This window comes from Cyprinodon tularosa, unplaced genomic scaffold (genome assembly GCF_016077235.1).
Source record: "Cyprinodon tularosa strain WSP-4 unplaced genomic scaffold, ASM1607723v1 ctg1191, whole genome shotgun sequence".
Classification (NCBI taxonomy): domain Eukaryota; kingdom Metazoa; phylum Chordata; class Actinopteri; order Cyprinodontiformes; family Cyprinodontidae; genus Cyprinodon; species Cyprinodon tularosa.
This window is the reverse complement of record NW_024037994.1, coordinates 252,983-269,003: the sequence shown is the minus strand read 5'-3', so window position 1 is coordinate 269,003 and position 16,021 is coordinate 252,983. Positions and strand designations below refer to the sequence as shown.

The following is a 16,021-nucleotide window of genomic DNA, read 5'->3' as shown; positions in this document are numbered from 1 at the left end:
AGCAGTTGTATCCAGCAGGTAGATATCTTATTTTACTCAACAGGTTAATAATCTATCATAGTTCATCATTAGCTCCTTCAATGCAGCTGATGATGTTAGTAGAAGCAGTAATCTGGAGGACACTGTAACTATAATCATGGGGGGGGGGATTTACCATCAAGCAATACTATGCAGTTGCCTAGGGCCCAAGGTTCCTGGGGGCCCCATTAAACTCTGTTTACATGTACGGTTAATACAACTTATTTGTGCATATTAATTATGTTTTTGAGAAAAATCCTTATGCTAAAATGCCATCAGAATGCTTCTGATATTAAGTGTGTCTGTAGAATGGGGCTGTTTTATGTGTTTTTCTTCTCAATTCAGAGGGCCCCCTGCCTGTCTTTCCATAGGGCCCCAAATTTCCTAAATCTGCCCCTGACTATAAAGGAAGAAAATTGTCAAAGTCCTGTTCTACCACTGGGAAACACCAATAACAAGACATTTAACTGAAATACATTAACATCCCAGCAGCAATAAATTTACCTGTAAAACTGATCAGTCTTTGAACAAGCATCTCACTGACCAGCATGATGTTCAGACAAACTACTGGGTTTACTGGGATTTATAGGCTGCATCTGAATCTGCCTGTTTTTTAATGAAGCCTGAACATCAGAGCAAAACAAGATTAAGCTGCATCCAACATCCATTATTGTTCCTTAAAAGGGATGATTAAACATCATGTAAAGACAAAGTCAGACACGTCTCACAGCAACCAGCCTGTAGGATCAGATCCTGCAAATAAGGATTTCTGGTTTTCCTTTTTAGTTTCTGAGAAACAGAAGAGATAAACTCAAGACAGGAAGATCAAACCGTTGAACAATGTTAAACATTGCTGCTGTCCCTTCTTCCTGTCTCTCTTCAGGCTCCGCCTCCATCACAGGTGAAGCTCTGACTCATTCCAGAAAGCAGCTCAGTCTCAGGTTCACCTTTCAAGTCTCTTCAACACTTCGGGAAGTTTGAGCAAACTGTAAGTTTATTTTTCTTCTTAGGTAAACTTTTACTTAAAGGTGCTGAAAAAACTTCTAATTTTAGCTCAAAGTTTCATCAGTTTTGTCCATAAAGGAACATTTATCCGATTATTAAATATCTCAAATCAGTCGGCATGATGAACGTCTGATGTTTAGATATTTTTCTCTTAACCTAAATTATTCTTAGTTTATTATAAGCAGCAAACTGCCATCCTAACTGTTGCTTTTTTAATCCTTTCAAAGTAAAATTAGGTTACATTTAGTTAAACTCATCTGTTTCAATGAGGTTAAGTCTGTTTCATCTTTGAATGAGCAGATTATCATATTTTATGGTTTAATAGTTTTAAAACAGTATTTAACTGGTTAAATTTTTCAGCAGCAGCAGGAAACAGTCTGACTGATCTAGATCTACAGTCAATTATTCTGCAGCTCCCACCAGACTTTCCAGTCAAACTAGAATCCCTTCATTCCTTCAACAATAACCTTTACTTTCTGTTTACAAACTGAGCTTTTAAACATTTTAGTTTTCCAATGTAGCACTAGGTGGAGCTAGAGGAGTGAATCAGTGAATGTAAATGAAGCTTCAGTCTTTGCGTTCTTGACTGCAGCTCCATTTATTCTGACTACAGGAATTTTTCAAACAGGAAAACTGAAGTTTTTTTTCCTTTCTGATGGTCTGTCAAATCGATCTGAACTCTTAACTGTAAATATTTATCCCCAAGAATCAAACCTTTATTCTAGAAGCTTCTGTTAGAGATGAAAACACAGCAGTCAGCTGATCTCCTGTGATATAGGAAGTGAACTACCTTGGGTCCACTCCTTCAGATCAGCCTCCATCTAGAGACGGAGAAGATGAACTAATCCTGGAGGAAAGTGTTCCTCTGGATCTCCTGGGGTTCTGGAGCCTTTTCTAGATGTTCTCTGGTTCTAACAGCTGACAGCTCAGTCTGCTGCAGACTCTGACCTGACTGGAACAACCAACTGGTTCCAACCATCCAGCTGCTGGTTGGAGGTGAAGCTGAAGAATCTGCAGTTAGTCCTCAATCATTGTTTCAGCCACTAGGAGCAATGGACCAGAACCACTGGCCCACAGCATGATGCTGCCACCGCAACCTTCCACCTTTATTATGAAAATTACTTCACATTTTTCTGTAAAATGTTTTAAATATTTAAGCTATCAATTTCTAAAATATTTCATCCTCGCTTTAGATTCTGTCCAAACATTTCTAATGAGTCTTTTCCAGTAACTTGATTTATAGCTGAATGAATTTCAAACTTCTCTCATAGTCAGAAGGCTCAGAACATAGGACCCAGAATTCAGGTGAGACAGACAGTGATATATTCAAAAGAGAGTTTATTGTAGCAGCGTGCGGCTGCTCGTCTGCTGCGGCGGTCTCATGGGAAGCTCTGCAGGAGTAGAGGCTCAGGTTAGTGACTTCAAAACTCACCTGATGGATAATAATGAGCATGAAAACCTCCGACCTGGCAAAGTTCAGTCTGTGCCCAGAAGGAGTGTTGTCCAGAGGAGCGGAACTCCTTTGCTTTTTACTGAGCCGGCAGCAGAGATCCAGGAGAGAAGAGGAGCAGCATCCTTCAGCAGCCAGAGCATGGAGCGGAACCGAAAGTTACAGGAGGGTAATCCAAGCCGTGGTCAGGTGATGCGTCCAAGGTCGGCAGCAGGTAGAATCTAGATAACAGTCCAGAAAACACAAAAAAGGCCAACAGAGCAAACAGGAGCAGTCGAAAACTCAGAAGACCGAGGGCAGAAACAGGTCAGGAAGGCTGGGGTCCAGAGGCTTAAATAGCAGCAGGAACAGGTGGATAAGATAAGAAGTAATGAGCACAGGGTGGAGCGAAGCAGAATAGAGCAACAAGAAAAAAACAGTTTTGGTTTGCTTTTCCAATGAGATTTTTAAAACGGGTCAAATAACGTCCTGCAGCTTCAACAGGAGCAAAGTTGGACAGATGGAGAAGAAAGTCCTCCTCAGGGGGTTTCTGTTGCTACATTACTGTTAAAATGGAGCTGAGGACCTGAACCTCTTTACTGCTCCACAGAGACCAACCAGACATATTCAACCTTTTTCATCTTCAGATTCACATTCTGTCTAGTTTTTCCTCTTCTTCTTCTGAAATGTTCTGCATCTCATTCCCTCTTCCTGCTGTTATTATGCTGGGCTGGCAAACATTCCCACATCCAGAGACTGGAAGCTGTAGCTGTGCCAGAGTTCACTTCTCTGGTCCGTTTTAGGTTCTGGACGGGTTAACAGCAGCATGATAGAAACCAGACTCTGGCTAAAAGCATTCCAAAGGTTTGATGTAAAGTATCTCAGGGTTCTGTTCATCAGTGAGGGGAGAATGGAGCGGGAGATCAATAGACGGATCTGTGCTGCTGCTCCTATAATGCGGAAGCTGCATCAGTCTGTTGTGGTGAAGAGGGACATGACAGAAAAGGCAAAGCTCTAGATTTAGATTCCCAACCCTCACCTATGGCCATGAAATGTGGATCGTGACCCAAAGAAGGAGATCCAGGATGCAAGCAGCTGAAATGAGCTTCTCTGCATGGAGGCTGGGCTCTCCCTTAGAGAGAGGGTGAGGAGCTCAGTCATCCAGGAGAGGCTCGGAGTAGAGCTGCTTCTCCTCCACATCTAGAAAAGTCAGCTGAGGAGGATCAGACATCTTTGTCTGATGCCCCCTGGACGCCTCCCTCAGGAGGAATTTCAGGCACCTCCCACCAGATTTTGCTCAAAGCAGGTTTGAATATCTCATCATTCCCTTAAATTAAATGCGTTGAAATTCTGATACAAGATTTTACTTACTTACTAAGATTTTTGCATTCACTGACCAAAAAATTGCCAGTTGGAACTTGAACTGTCTGTTGTGAGCCAGTTGAACTCACTTTCATAAGTTTCTGATGAATAGTTCATCTTATTCTATAAATTAAGTTGAGTTTACTTTGAAGTTGTAGTTGAGACCCAGTCCGAGCGAGGTCAACTTATCTGCGCATGCTCATTTCAAATTTGTCATGGCAACCGGCTGCTACAAGGTTTCCATGGATTTTCCCAGGAGCTCCCTTCTAAAGTTTGGTTCAGCCATCTGGTCCCTCTGCTGGCGGTAACTTTCCCTCGTCCAAGAGAAGACTAATGTTCCTTCTAACGGGCAAGCTAATCAAACTTTTCTATATGCATTTTATATTTGTATTAGATTATTAATTGAAAAATGTGTGGTGCCGTTATGTTTGTTATATTCAATGAATGATGGAGTTGCTTTATGTACGTCTGCTTTGCTCATCGACTTGAAAACGAAACAGCGGCGGTGGTTATAGTTTGCATTGTTCCTCGTGACCATGTGCTGCAACCAGGGTAGTTTAAGGTAGCTCTAACTTGCTATAACTGTGATGCAAAACTACGTTTGATACAGTAATTCAGGGCAGTCATAAGTAGCCGGTTAACGGCTGCAAATCGCCGTCTATAGCAGCTCTTGCCGCAGCCTACATTTCCCCGATTATAACTTCCCAAAAATTATGGCGCGATATTTGTGCCTTTGGTTTGAGAGTGCAGGAGCAATCCGGGCGCGCAGCAAGACAACACGCGCGCGCTCAAAACCGGTGTCGTGCCAAGGTAGTTATCCCTGCGAAAATTTGTATCCCCTCGTCGGGAGCGCGCACAGAGTAGGAAGATCAACCCGAGTTAACTCCGCCTCAATTCCAACGTGCAGAACTTTAAATTTGAAAGGTTGTACTTGTATGAAAGTGGAGCTTTACTGTTTTATTCTTTACTTCACATGTTATAGCAGAATATCGCCAGTGATATTGATCTAAAACTAATAATAAAACACAAACGTTTGCTTGAAAGCTGGTCGCTGACAGCAGTGTCTACTCCTCCCTCTGAAAGCAAACAGATCCTTGTTCTTTTCCACACGTTCCTTAAAAAAATCTCTCATTGTTTCACAGTGTCCAAATGTTCTCATCCCATTGAAAACTGTTGTAAACCATATACTTGTAATAAAAATGAAATAGAAAATGGAGTGCACGTGTAATCATTAAAGACTATATGCAGAAGGAAAATAATTTTTTCCTGGTTGAAATTTAGTACTTAAATCTATATTTGTGTTTATAGTAAACACTAGTATAGTAATAGTCGCCTGACCCACGGCCGGCCGCCAGAGCGTCTGCCTCGTCTGCCTCCAGAGACTTTTTATTGCCCTCGCCCACCCTGGGTGGGTTGTTTGTTGTTTTTTGGACTCTGTTTTTTTTTCGTGCCCTCCTCCCTGGTTACCCCTCTGCCCACCCAGGGCGGGTTGTTTTTGTTTCTGGACATTTTAGGGCGTCTGGGATCCGCCTTTAAGTGGGGGGTACTGTCACAGTCTTGGTTTTCCATTTGTTGTCCTCTGCTGCCCTCTTGTGTCCTCTTTCCCTAGCTCTGTTTTCTGCTCTGTTCTCACCTGTTCTCAATCCTCTCGTTAGCCCTCTCTTTGTCTATGTCCCCTTTAAAAGCCCTTCCTCTTCAGTTCCTGTTTGCTGGATCCTCGTCTAACGTCTCTCTGCTGACCTCGTCTCTCCCTGGCTCCTAGAGTTTGATTTTCCCCTGATGTGTCCTTGGTTCTGGTTCGTTTGTTATTTTTGTTGGATTTTTTTATTCCTGCCTCAGTTCCTGTGAACCTCATTAAACCCACCTAAATTCACCTCTGCCTATTTGCCTCTGCATTTGGGTCCTCCAAACCAACACCAAATCCTGACAAAGAATCTGTATGTTTAGAATGATGGAATCGGAGAGTTATGAACAAATCCTGATATTTAAAAGTAGAAAATAAAATCCAAATAAATACAAAATATTTTTCAACATTAACTGATAAAGCAATCTTTCCAGCAGGTTATGCATTTCTGAAAGTAAACAATAAAGAACTCTTCAGTTAATAACTTAACTGAAGTTAAGTTATTTTCTCTGTGATATCTCTGTATCTAAGTAACTCTAACTGACTACTTTAAAACATAGCACCTTCTGCTGCACTTTTCTACTGAGCACTTGTCAGTTTCACACGGTTTTATTTCTGATAGCAAGAAGTAGCTAGCCTAGGCTAGCGCTAGCTTAGCATTGCTATGGCTTCTCTCTCTCCCTCCCTTGACTCTTTTCCAACTCTTCCTTCTTCCTCTCCTCTCTCCTGCTCTCTGTGTCAGATGTTCAGTTATTCCTCTGCCTCCTTTAGTGATAATGGGATGTGTAATAAGTGTAGTATTTTTGTAGCTTTGGAGGCGAGGGTGTCAGAGTTAGAATCCAGGCTTCAGGCTGTTGAAGTAGGCCCCCCACGTAGCTGTCCTCCAAAAGTGCCTGAGCAGCCAGGCGATTGGGTAACTGTACGCAGAAAGCGTAGTCGTGGATCTCTGCCCACTGGTCACCACCAACCCGTTCACGTTTCTAACCGGTTTTCCCCACTCAGTGACACACCCACTGAGAAGCCCACTCTGGTGATTGGCAGCTCCATAGTCAGAAACGTGGCATTAGAGACACCAGGGACCATAGTCAAATGTTTGCCGGGGGCCAGAACGGGCGACATCAAATCCTACCTGAAACTACTGGCTAAGGATAAGGTTAAATACAGTAAGATTGTTATTCACGCTGGTGGTAATGACACCCGGTTACGCCGATCGGAGGTCACTAAAATTAGTGTTGCTTCGGTGTGTAAGTTTGCCAAAAAAATGTCGGACTCCGTAATTTTCTCTGGTCCCCTCCCTGATCTGACCAGTGATGACATGTTTAGCCGCATGTCGTCATTCAATCGCTGGTTGTCTAGGTGGTGTCCTGAAAACAACGTGGGCTACATTAATAATTGGCAATCCTTTTGGGGAAAGCCTGGTCTGATTCGGAGAGACGGCATCCATCCCACTTTGGATGGTGCAGCTCTTCTTTCTAGGAATCTGGCCACATTTATTAGTCCTCCAAAACCCTGACCACCCAGGGTGCAGACCAGGAAGCAGAGTTGTAGTTTAACACACATCTCTGCAGCTTCTCTACTGTTACCCACTCTTTACTCCATCCAGACAGTGTCTTGCCCACGACCAAAATCTAATAAATTAGCAAAGATTCCCAAAGGAGTAAATCATGATAATCTAATTAAAATCAAAATAACTCCAATTGGGGAAAAAGTTAAAACAATTAAATGCGGTCTGTTTAACATAAGATCGCTTTCCTCTAAAAGTCTACTAGTTAATGACTTGATTTGTGATAATCACATTGACTTGTTTTGCCTTACAGAAACCTGGCTGCAGCAAGAGGATTATGTGAGCATAAATGAGGCAACTCCTTCAAGCTATTTAAATTTTCACATCCCCAGAAGTTCTGGGCGAGGAGGAGGAGTAGCAACAATCTTCGAGTCTGACTTACTGATTACTCCCAAAACAATTAATTCCTACAACTCTTTTGAACATTTAACCCTTAATTTCTCTGATCCAAATTTCAAAGCAAGAAAACCTCTTCTTTTTGTAACTTTGTATCGTCCACGAGGTCCTTACTCTGAATTTTTAGATGAGTTTTCAGAGTTCCTTTCTGATTTGGTATTAAATACTGACAGGGTCATCATAGTGGGAGATTTTAACATCCATGCTGACATTGAAGGCGATAGCTTAAGAGCAGCCTTTAATGCTATCTTAGACACTATTGGCTTTGTTCAAAATGTGAATAGTCCCACGCATTCTCATCTTCATACTTTGGATCTTGTGCTGACATACGGCATAGAATGTGAAGAAATAACAGTATTTCCTCACAACCCTGTCCTCTCTGACCACTTTCTAATAACCTTCAGGATTACTTTAACAGAGTTCTCCTCCCCCAAAAGAAGGTTAAATTTTAGTAGATCTTTATCAGATAGTGCAGTTATAAATTTTAAAGAATCTGCTTCACTTTCTCTCTGCTCTGTGTCACTGAGCAGTGCTGCAGAGTGCAAAAGTTTAGCTTATTCCCCTTCACAGGTTGATGATTTTGTTGAGGGGGTTGCTAGTTCTCTGCGTATTGCCTTAGACAACGCAGCTCCTTTGAAAATGAAAACCGTTAAAAATAGAAAGCTTGCTCCTTGGTTTAATGCAGAGCTGCGTACTTTGAAGCAAAATGCTAGGAAACTGGAGAGAAAATATCGCTCCACAGGCCTGCGAGAGTCCTTCCTAGTCTGGAAAAATGGTTTACTGCTGTATAAGAGGACCCTTTGTAAAGCAAGAGCAGCATACTTCTCCTCATTAATAGAGGAGAATAAGAATAATCCTAGATTTCGTTTTAATACAGTTGCCAAACTCACCCAGAGCCATAGCTCTGTTAAACCGTCCATTCCACCTGCTCTTAGCAGCAATGATTTTATGGGATTCTTTATAAATAAGATTGATCTTATTAAAAATAAGATCATAAGCACTCCTCTATCCGCGATTGTACCTGAGGTAGTCATGGAATCTGAACCGGGTTTAGACTGCTTTGATCCAGTTGAACTCTCTGAATTAGCAAAATTATTGTCTTCATCTAAGCCTTCAACTTGTATGTTAGATCCAGTTCCAACCAGGTTATTTAAGGAGGTATTCCCTTTGATCTCCTCCTCCATTTTAGATGTGATTAATCTATCTCTGTTACAGGGATATGTACCTAAAGCTTTTAAGATTGCTGTAATTAAACCTCTGCTTAAGAAACCGTCTCTTGACCCAGATGACTTGGTCAATTATAGACCTATATCCAATCTTCCTTTCTTATCCAAAATTCTTGAGAAAGTAGTTGCCAAACAAGTTTGCGATCACTTCCACCATAATGAACTTTTTGAAGAGTTTCAGTCTGGCTTTAGAGCTCATCATAGCACTGAAACAGCTCTGGTGAAAGTCACTAATGATATTCTCATGGCCTCAGATAATGGACTTGTATCTGTGCTCGTCCTGTTGGATCTTAGTGCTGCATTTGATACAGTTGACCATAATATTCTTTTAGAAAGACTTGAATATTTTGTTGGAATTAAAGGAACAGCACTAGACTGGTTTAAATCTTATCTATCTGATCGAATTCAGTTTGTTCATGTTAATGATAGATCTTCAACACGCTCAAAGGTTACCTGTGGAGTACCACAGGGATCAGTGCTAGGACCAATTCTCTTTACTTTATACATGCTCCCAATTGGTAGAATTATTAGACAGCATGGGATTAATTTCCACTGTTATGCTGATGATACCCAGCTATATCTGGCTATAAATCCAGATGAAGCTAACCCATTACATAGATTACAGGCATGTCTGAAGACATAAAAACCTGGATGACTCTTAATTTTCTGCTTCTGAATGCAGACAAAACAGAAGTTATAGTCTTTGGACCAGAGTCTCTGAAAAAGAAACTGATTAGCCAGTCACTTCATTTGGATGGGATTAAACTGGTTTCAGATAATAAAGTAAAAAATCTTGGTGTTATTTTTGATCAGGACCTGTCATTTAAATCCCATATCAAAGAGGTTTCTAGAATTTCCTTCTTTCATCTGAGGAACATTGCAAAAATGAGAAATATCCTGTCCAGGGGTGATGCTGAGAAACTAGTCCATGCATTTGTTACTTCAAGGCTGGACTATTGTAATTCTTTACTATCAGGAAGTCCACAAGCTGTAGTTAAAAGCCTTCAGCTGATCCAAAATGCTGCAGCCAGAGTTCTGATGAAAATGAAAAAGAGAGATCATATCTCTCCTATCCTGGCTTCTCTTCATTGGCTTCCTGTTAAATCAAGAATAGAATTTAAAATCCTCCTTCTCACATATAAAGCCTTAAATGGTCAAGCTCCATCTGATATCAGAGATCTGATTGTTCCTTATGTTCCTAACAGAGCACTTCGCTCTCAATCTGCAGGTTTACTAGTGGTTCCTAGAATTTCTAAAAGTAGAATGGGAGGCAGATCTTTTAGTTCTCAGGCTCCTCTCCTGTGGAACCAACTACCAGTTTTAGTCCGTGAGGCAGACACCCTGTCTACTTTTAAGGCTAGGCTTAAAACTTTCCTTTTTGATAAAGCTTATAGTTAGAGTGGCTCAGGTTATCCTGAGCTATCTCTATAGTTATGCTGCTATAGGCTTAGACTTTTGGAGGACATAGGGACCCCCATTTCATCATTCTGCTTCATTCTCTCTCTGTTCTCCTATTCTGCAGAATCTGTTAGTTCAATCTCTAACCTTCTGCTCTCTCTGCTTTTCCTCAGAGTAGCTTTGCCTCGTCTGTTCCTGTTTGGCTGTGACGTCATCCTGGAAAAAAACATCAGCTGTGCTGCTTCCATCAACACCCTTGTTTATAGATGTTGGAGATCGGCCTGTTTTCCAGTGTGGTCCTGTTTCTCTGACCGTGACTGAGTGGATGTGCTCTCTTCATCCTCTGGCATGGGAGCTGCCTTGGAGCTCGTCTGCCTGGCTGCGTGTTTCCTGGACGGGGCCGCCTTTTACAGCTGCTTTTTGTATCTCTGCTTCTGTCTCCTTGAACCCCAGTCGGCCTCGGCAGATGGCCGCTCACACTGAGCCTGGTTCTGCTGGAGGTTTCTTCCTGTTAAAAGGGAGTTTTTCCTCTCCACTGTCGCTACAAGCATGCTTAGTGTGAGGGATTGTATTTGAGTCAATGAGTCAATGCAATCAACTGGTTTTCCTTAGATAGAAAACTTTGTATCAATTTGACTGTATGATCTGGTTGAACTGTAAAGTGCCTTGAGATGACATGTGTTGTGAATTTGGCGCTATATAAATAAACTGAATTGAATTGAATTGAATTGAACTCTACAGCTAAAATATGGATTCTTTACTGTATTTTCACTGTATCTCCAATAGATCCAGTTCTTCATGGAGGGTAGAGGAACCAGAACATTTACTCAGTAAGAGCAGCAATACTCTCATTAGAAGATTACTGAAGTGAAAGTAAACAAGTGAAGTAAAGTTCAACTACTCCTACAAAGGAAATGATTTTCTAAAAGTTACTGCAGTAAATGTAACTAGTTACTATCCACCTCTGGCAGGTTGTTTTAGACCAAATCAGCTCATTAACATCATTTCTTAACATAGCATGGTAACATAGTAACATAGTAACTAACAAAGCATAATCTCAGGTATAATAAAATATGCAAAGCCAAACATCAGCCCTTAAATTCAGTTCATCAAAGTCACTCTGTTTGAATTGATCACATTTTCTAAACTTTCTTAAAGGAAAAAGAAATATTTACGACACAAACTAGATAATAAATGTATGATTTGATAATTAATCTGTCATTAAAACTTATACTATCAAAAAAAGGACCCTGTATAGAAAAAATACCTCATTTACTAACAGTGGCCCTCAGTAATACTAACTTTAAATTAATTAAATGACCCATTTCTCCAGGAAATAAACTCAAAAATACCAAACCAACCAAAAGATGTTGGTGATAAATATTAAAGAATATATTTACATTTGAAGTAGTTGAATTTTCTTCAGTTAAAAGGGAAATGTTTGCCTTTATTTCCTGTTTATCCTCTAAAGTTTTCTGGACTTCAGTGAGACGATTAGTGATCATGATTGATAACATTTCAAATTCTGAATGAGCTCATAGATTCTACATTCACAGTCTAAGTCGCTCCTTTTCATTCTCTAATATTTATTGCTGGAAATGGAAAGTAGTCACAGCTTCTTAAAATATTTTTAAATTATTTTTAGATAATTCTCCAATATCAAAACAATGAAAACATAAATATGTTCTGACATGTCTGAATACTTCTATTCCTAAATTCTTTATTTTTTTTTCTTTCTTCTTGCATTTCCATCCAGTCAGATTCATTCTAACATAGATTTTCTTGTATATTCTAACGTGTATTTTTGTAATTTAGGATGTTTTACACATTGTGAATATTTTAGTTTGATTCTACTCATTGATTTTGAAAATATAGTTAAAGTAAGTTAGCTCCAGGGGCGGTTCTAGGATCAGAGGTTTAGGGCTGCTGGGCACCCAGGGAGCTGTCTGAACAGGCAAGATACATTTAAATGTTTTCTACAGACATTTTCAACACATCATATCTGAGACTTTAGTGTTTTGTCTTCCTGTGTTTTTGTTTTCTTGGACGAGCTGTACTGAAACTTACCTGCTTTTCCTGACCTTCCACCTCGCTCCTCTCCTTCCCCTATATGTGTCTGAATACAAAATCATTTCTTGGGAGCTTGGGAATAGATGAACCCATGCGTTGCATTTTGGGTTGTCAGCCATTTTATAAAACACGGTGCCTGAAGCAAACATAAACAACAGACGGTAAGAAGAGCAAGTCTGGGTTTCCTCATTAAAACAAGTTGAAAAACAGCCATACTTGGAGAACATAGAGTAAATGAACAGAGTGATCCCTATGAACACAGAGAGGTGACTACAGACCTAAATCAGTTTTCTATTCTCCTCTAGCAGGCGGTTCATTTCTACTCGTCTTTGAGAACAAGATCTGTTCTTTCTTTTCTTCTTTGACATTTTCCCCACCTCTGATTTCTGCTTAGCTTCATCCACTTCCTCACTCAGTTCTGTTTTATTCATATCTAAGATCTGACCTGTTAAATCCTGCAGGCTGCAGGAGCAGAGATATCCCCTCTGGAAGCTCTATTGTTAGGGCTCTTTATTTCTTTTATTTTGACTACCAAGAAATCTATTTCAGATAGAAATGCATATTTAGTCAACTGATAAATGTCAGAAACGTCCACTTAAAATATGTAAATTTTTCTAGATATAATTCTTGCTGGTATCATGTTGTTGTTTCTATTTTTCTGCTGCAAAAATGTAATATAGAAAATGTATTATTACAGTTCAGGCTAGGAGTGTGAGTTTGACCAGGAAGAATCTAATATTAGTGATCTATAAACAGAACAACAGAGAGGAGAGAGCTTTAATAAATATAAATAACTGTCATAAGGAACTTCAGTTAAAACCGACACATTAACTTGAGCAACCATCTTCTCCTTCACCATCCTCCTCTCCTTTGCAGCTGTAGTCCTGTTTCTCTGTCTATTCAACACCTTCTTCATGTTTTTATAATTTCTGCATCAAAATCTCTAGTTCCAGTGGGGTGAAATAGGCACTTCCTGTTGCCTGTTGTCATGGTGACCTGTATAATCGATGTTTCTAATCTGAGGCTAGATCAATTCAGAGTTGAGGATTTGAGTTTGTTAAACCTGCTTTGTGAAACAGAACCCAGAACTCAGAGCTGTTTCTGCTTTCAGGAAATGAAACTCAGACAGTCGCCGTGACTGAGAGCAGAAATGGAGCAGAACCAGCTGGACGCAGAAACCTTCTCCTGTTCCATCTGTCTGGATCTCCTGAAGGATCCGGTGACTATTCCCTGTGGACACAGCTACTGTATGAACTGTATTAAAAGCCACTGGGATGAAGAGGATCAGAGAGGAATCCACAGCTGCCCTCAGTGCAGGAAAACTTTTATACCGAGGCCTGACCTGCAGAAGAACATCATGTTTGCAGCTTTAGTGGAGCAGCTGAAGAAGACTGGACTCCAAGCTGCTCCTGCTGACCACTGCTATGCTGGAGCTGAAGATGTGGCCTGTGATGTCTGCACTGGAAGGAAACTGAAAGCCATCAAGTCCTGTTTGGCCTGTCTGGCCTCTTATTGTGAAAAACACCTTCAGCCTCATAAGGATTCAGCTCCATTCAGGAAACACAAGCTGGTGGAGCCCTCCAAGAACCTCCAGGAGAACATCTGCTCTCGTCATGATGAGGTGATGAAGATGTTCTGCCGTACTGATCAGAAGTCCATCTGTTATCTCTGCTCTGTGGAGGAACATAAAGGCCACGACACAGTCTCAGCTGCAGCAGAAAGGACTGAGAGGCAGAGAGAGCTGCAGGAGAGACGAGGAAAAATCCAGCAGAGAGTCCAGGACAGAGAGAAAGATGTGAAGCTGCTTCAGCAGGAGGTGGAGGCCATCAATCGCTCTGCTGAGAAAACAGTGGAGGACAGTGAGAAGATCTTCACTGAGCTGATCCGCCTCATCCAGAAAAGAAGCTCTGATGTGAAGCAGCAGATCAGATCCCAGCAGGAAGCTGAAGTCAGTGGAGTCAAAGAGCTTCAGGAGAAGCTGGAGCAGGAGATCAGTGAGCTGAAGAGGAAAGACGCTGAGCTGGAGCAGCTCTCACACACAGAGGATCACAACCGCTTTCTCCACAGCTACCCCTCACTGTCAGACCTCAGGGAGTCTACACCCTCAGCCGCCATCCACATCCGTCCTCTGAGACGCTGGGAGGATGTGACAGCAGCTGTGTCGGAGCTCAGAGACAAACTACAGGACGTCCTGAGAGACACATGGACAAAGATCTCACTGACACTGACTGAGGCAGAACCAGAACCAGAGAGCAGAGCTGGGTTCTTAGGGTTTTCATGTCAGATCACACTGGATCCAAACACAGCATACAGAGATCTGTTACTATCAGAGGGAAACAGGAAGGCGACAGTGATGAAACGACCTCAGTCTTATTCTAGTCATCCAGACAGATTCACTGATTATTCTCAGGTTCTGAGTAGAGAGAGTCTGACTGGACGTTGTTACTGGGAGGTGGAGTGGAGGGGGGAGGGTTATTATAGCAGTAGCATACAAAGATATCAGCAGAACAGGATGGAATGAATGTAGATTTGGATATAATGACAAATCTTGGGCATTAGATTGTTTCCAAGATGGTTATAAATTTGGTCACAACAGCATCTGGACCTCCATCTCAGGTCCTGGTTCCTCCAGTGTAGGAGTGGACCTGGATCACAGAGCAGGTGTTCTGTCCTTCTACAGCGTCTCTGAAACCAGAACTCTCCTCCACAGAGTCCAGACCACATTCACTCAGCCGCTACATGCTGGAGTTTGGGTTGGTAATGGATCGTCTGCAGAGTTCTGTAAACCTGAATAGATCCAGTTTGTTGGTTCTGGTTGTTGATCAGGGCTCCTGGTTCTGGTTGTTGATCAGGGTTCCTGATTCTGATTGTTGATCAGGGTTCTTGGTTCTGGTTGTTGATCTGGGCTCCTGGTTCTGATTGTTGATCAGTGTTCCTGGTTCTGGTTGTTGATCAGGGTTCCTGGTTCTGGTTGTTGATCAGGGTTCCTGGTTCTGGTTGTTGATCAGGGTTCCTGGTTCTGGTTGTTGATCAGGGTTCCTGGTTCTGGTTGTTGATCAGGGTTCCTGGTTCTGATTGTTGATCAGGGTTCCTGGTTCTGGTTGTTGATCAGGGTTCCTGGTTCTGGTTGTTGATCAGGGTTCCTGGTTCTGGTTGTTGATCAGGGTTCCTGGTTCTGGTTGTTGATCAGGGTTCCTGGTTCTGGTTGTTGATCAGGGTTCCTGGTTCTGGTTGTTGATCAGGGTTCCTGGTTCTGGTTGTTGATCAGGGTTCCTGGTTCTGATTGTTGATCAGGGTTCTTGGTTCTGGTTGTTGATCTGGGCTCCTGGTTCTGATTGTTGATCAGTGTTCCTGGTTCTGGTTGTTGATCAGGGTTCCTGGTTCTGGTTGTTGATCAGGGTTCCTGGTTCTGATGGTTGATCAGGGTTCCTGGTTCTGGTTGTTGATCAGGGTTCCTGGTTCTGGTTGTTGATCAGGGTTCCTGGTTCTGGTTGTTGATCAGGGTTCCTGGTTCTGATTGTTGATCAGGGTTCCTGGTTCTGGTTGTTGATCAGGGTTCCTGGTTCTGGTTGTTGATCAGGGTTCCTGGTTCTGGTTGTTGATCAGGGTTCCTGGTTCTGATTGTTGATCAGGGTTCCTGGTTCTGGTTGTTGATCAGGGTTCCTGGTTCTGATGGTTGATCAGGGTTCCTGGTTCTGGTTGCTGATTAGGGTTCCTGGTTCTGGTTGTTGATCAGGGTTCCTGGTTCTGGTTGTTGATCAGGGTTCCTGGTTCTGGTTGTTGATCAGGGTTCCTGGTTCTGGTTGTTGATCAGGGTTCCTGGTTCTGATGGTTGATCAGGGTTCCTGGTTCTGGTTGTTGATCAGGGTTCCTGGTTCTGGTTGTTGATCAGGGTTCCTGGTTCTGGTTGTTGATCAGGGTTCCTGGTT

The 16,021-nt window shown here is 41.9% G+C and overlaps 1 pseudogene; it reads left to right on the top strand.

Moving 5' to 3' along the window:
• The first annotated feature begins 908 nt into the window (after window positions 1–908).
• LOC119772643 lies at window positions 909–14,914 on the top strand (annotated as a pseudogene).
• The last annotated feature ends 1,107 nt before the right edge of the window (window positions 14,915–16,021 follow it).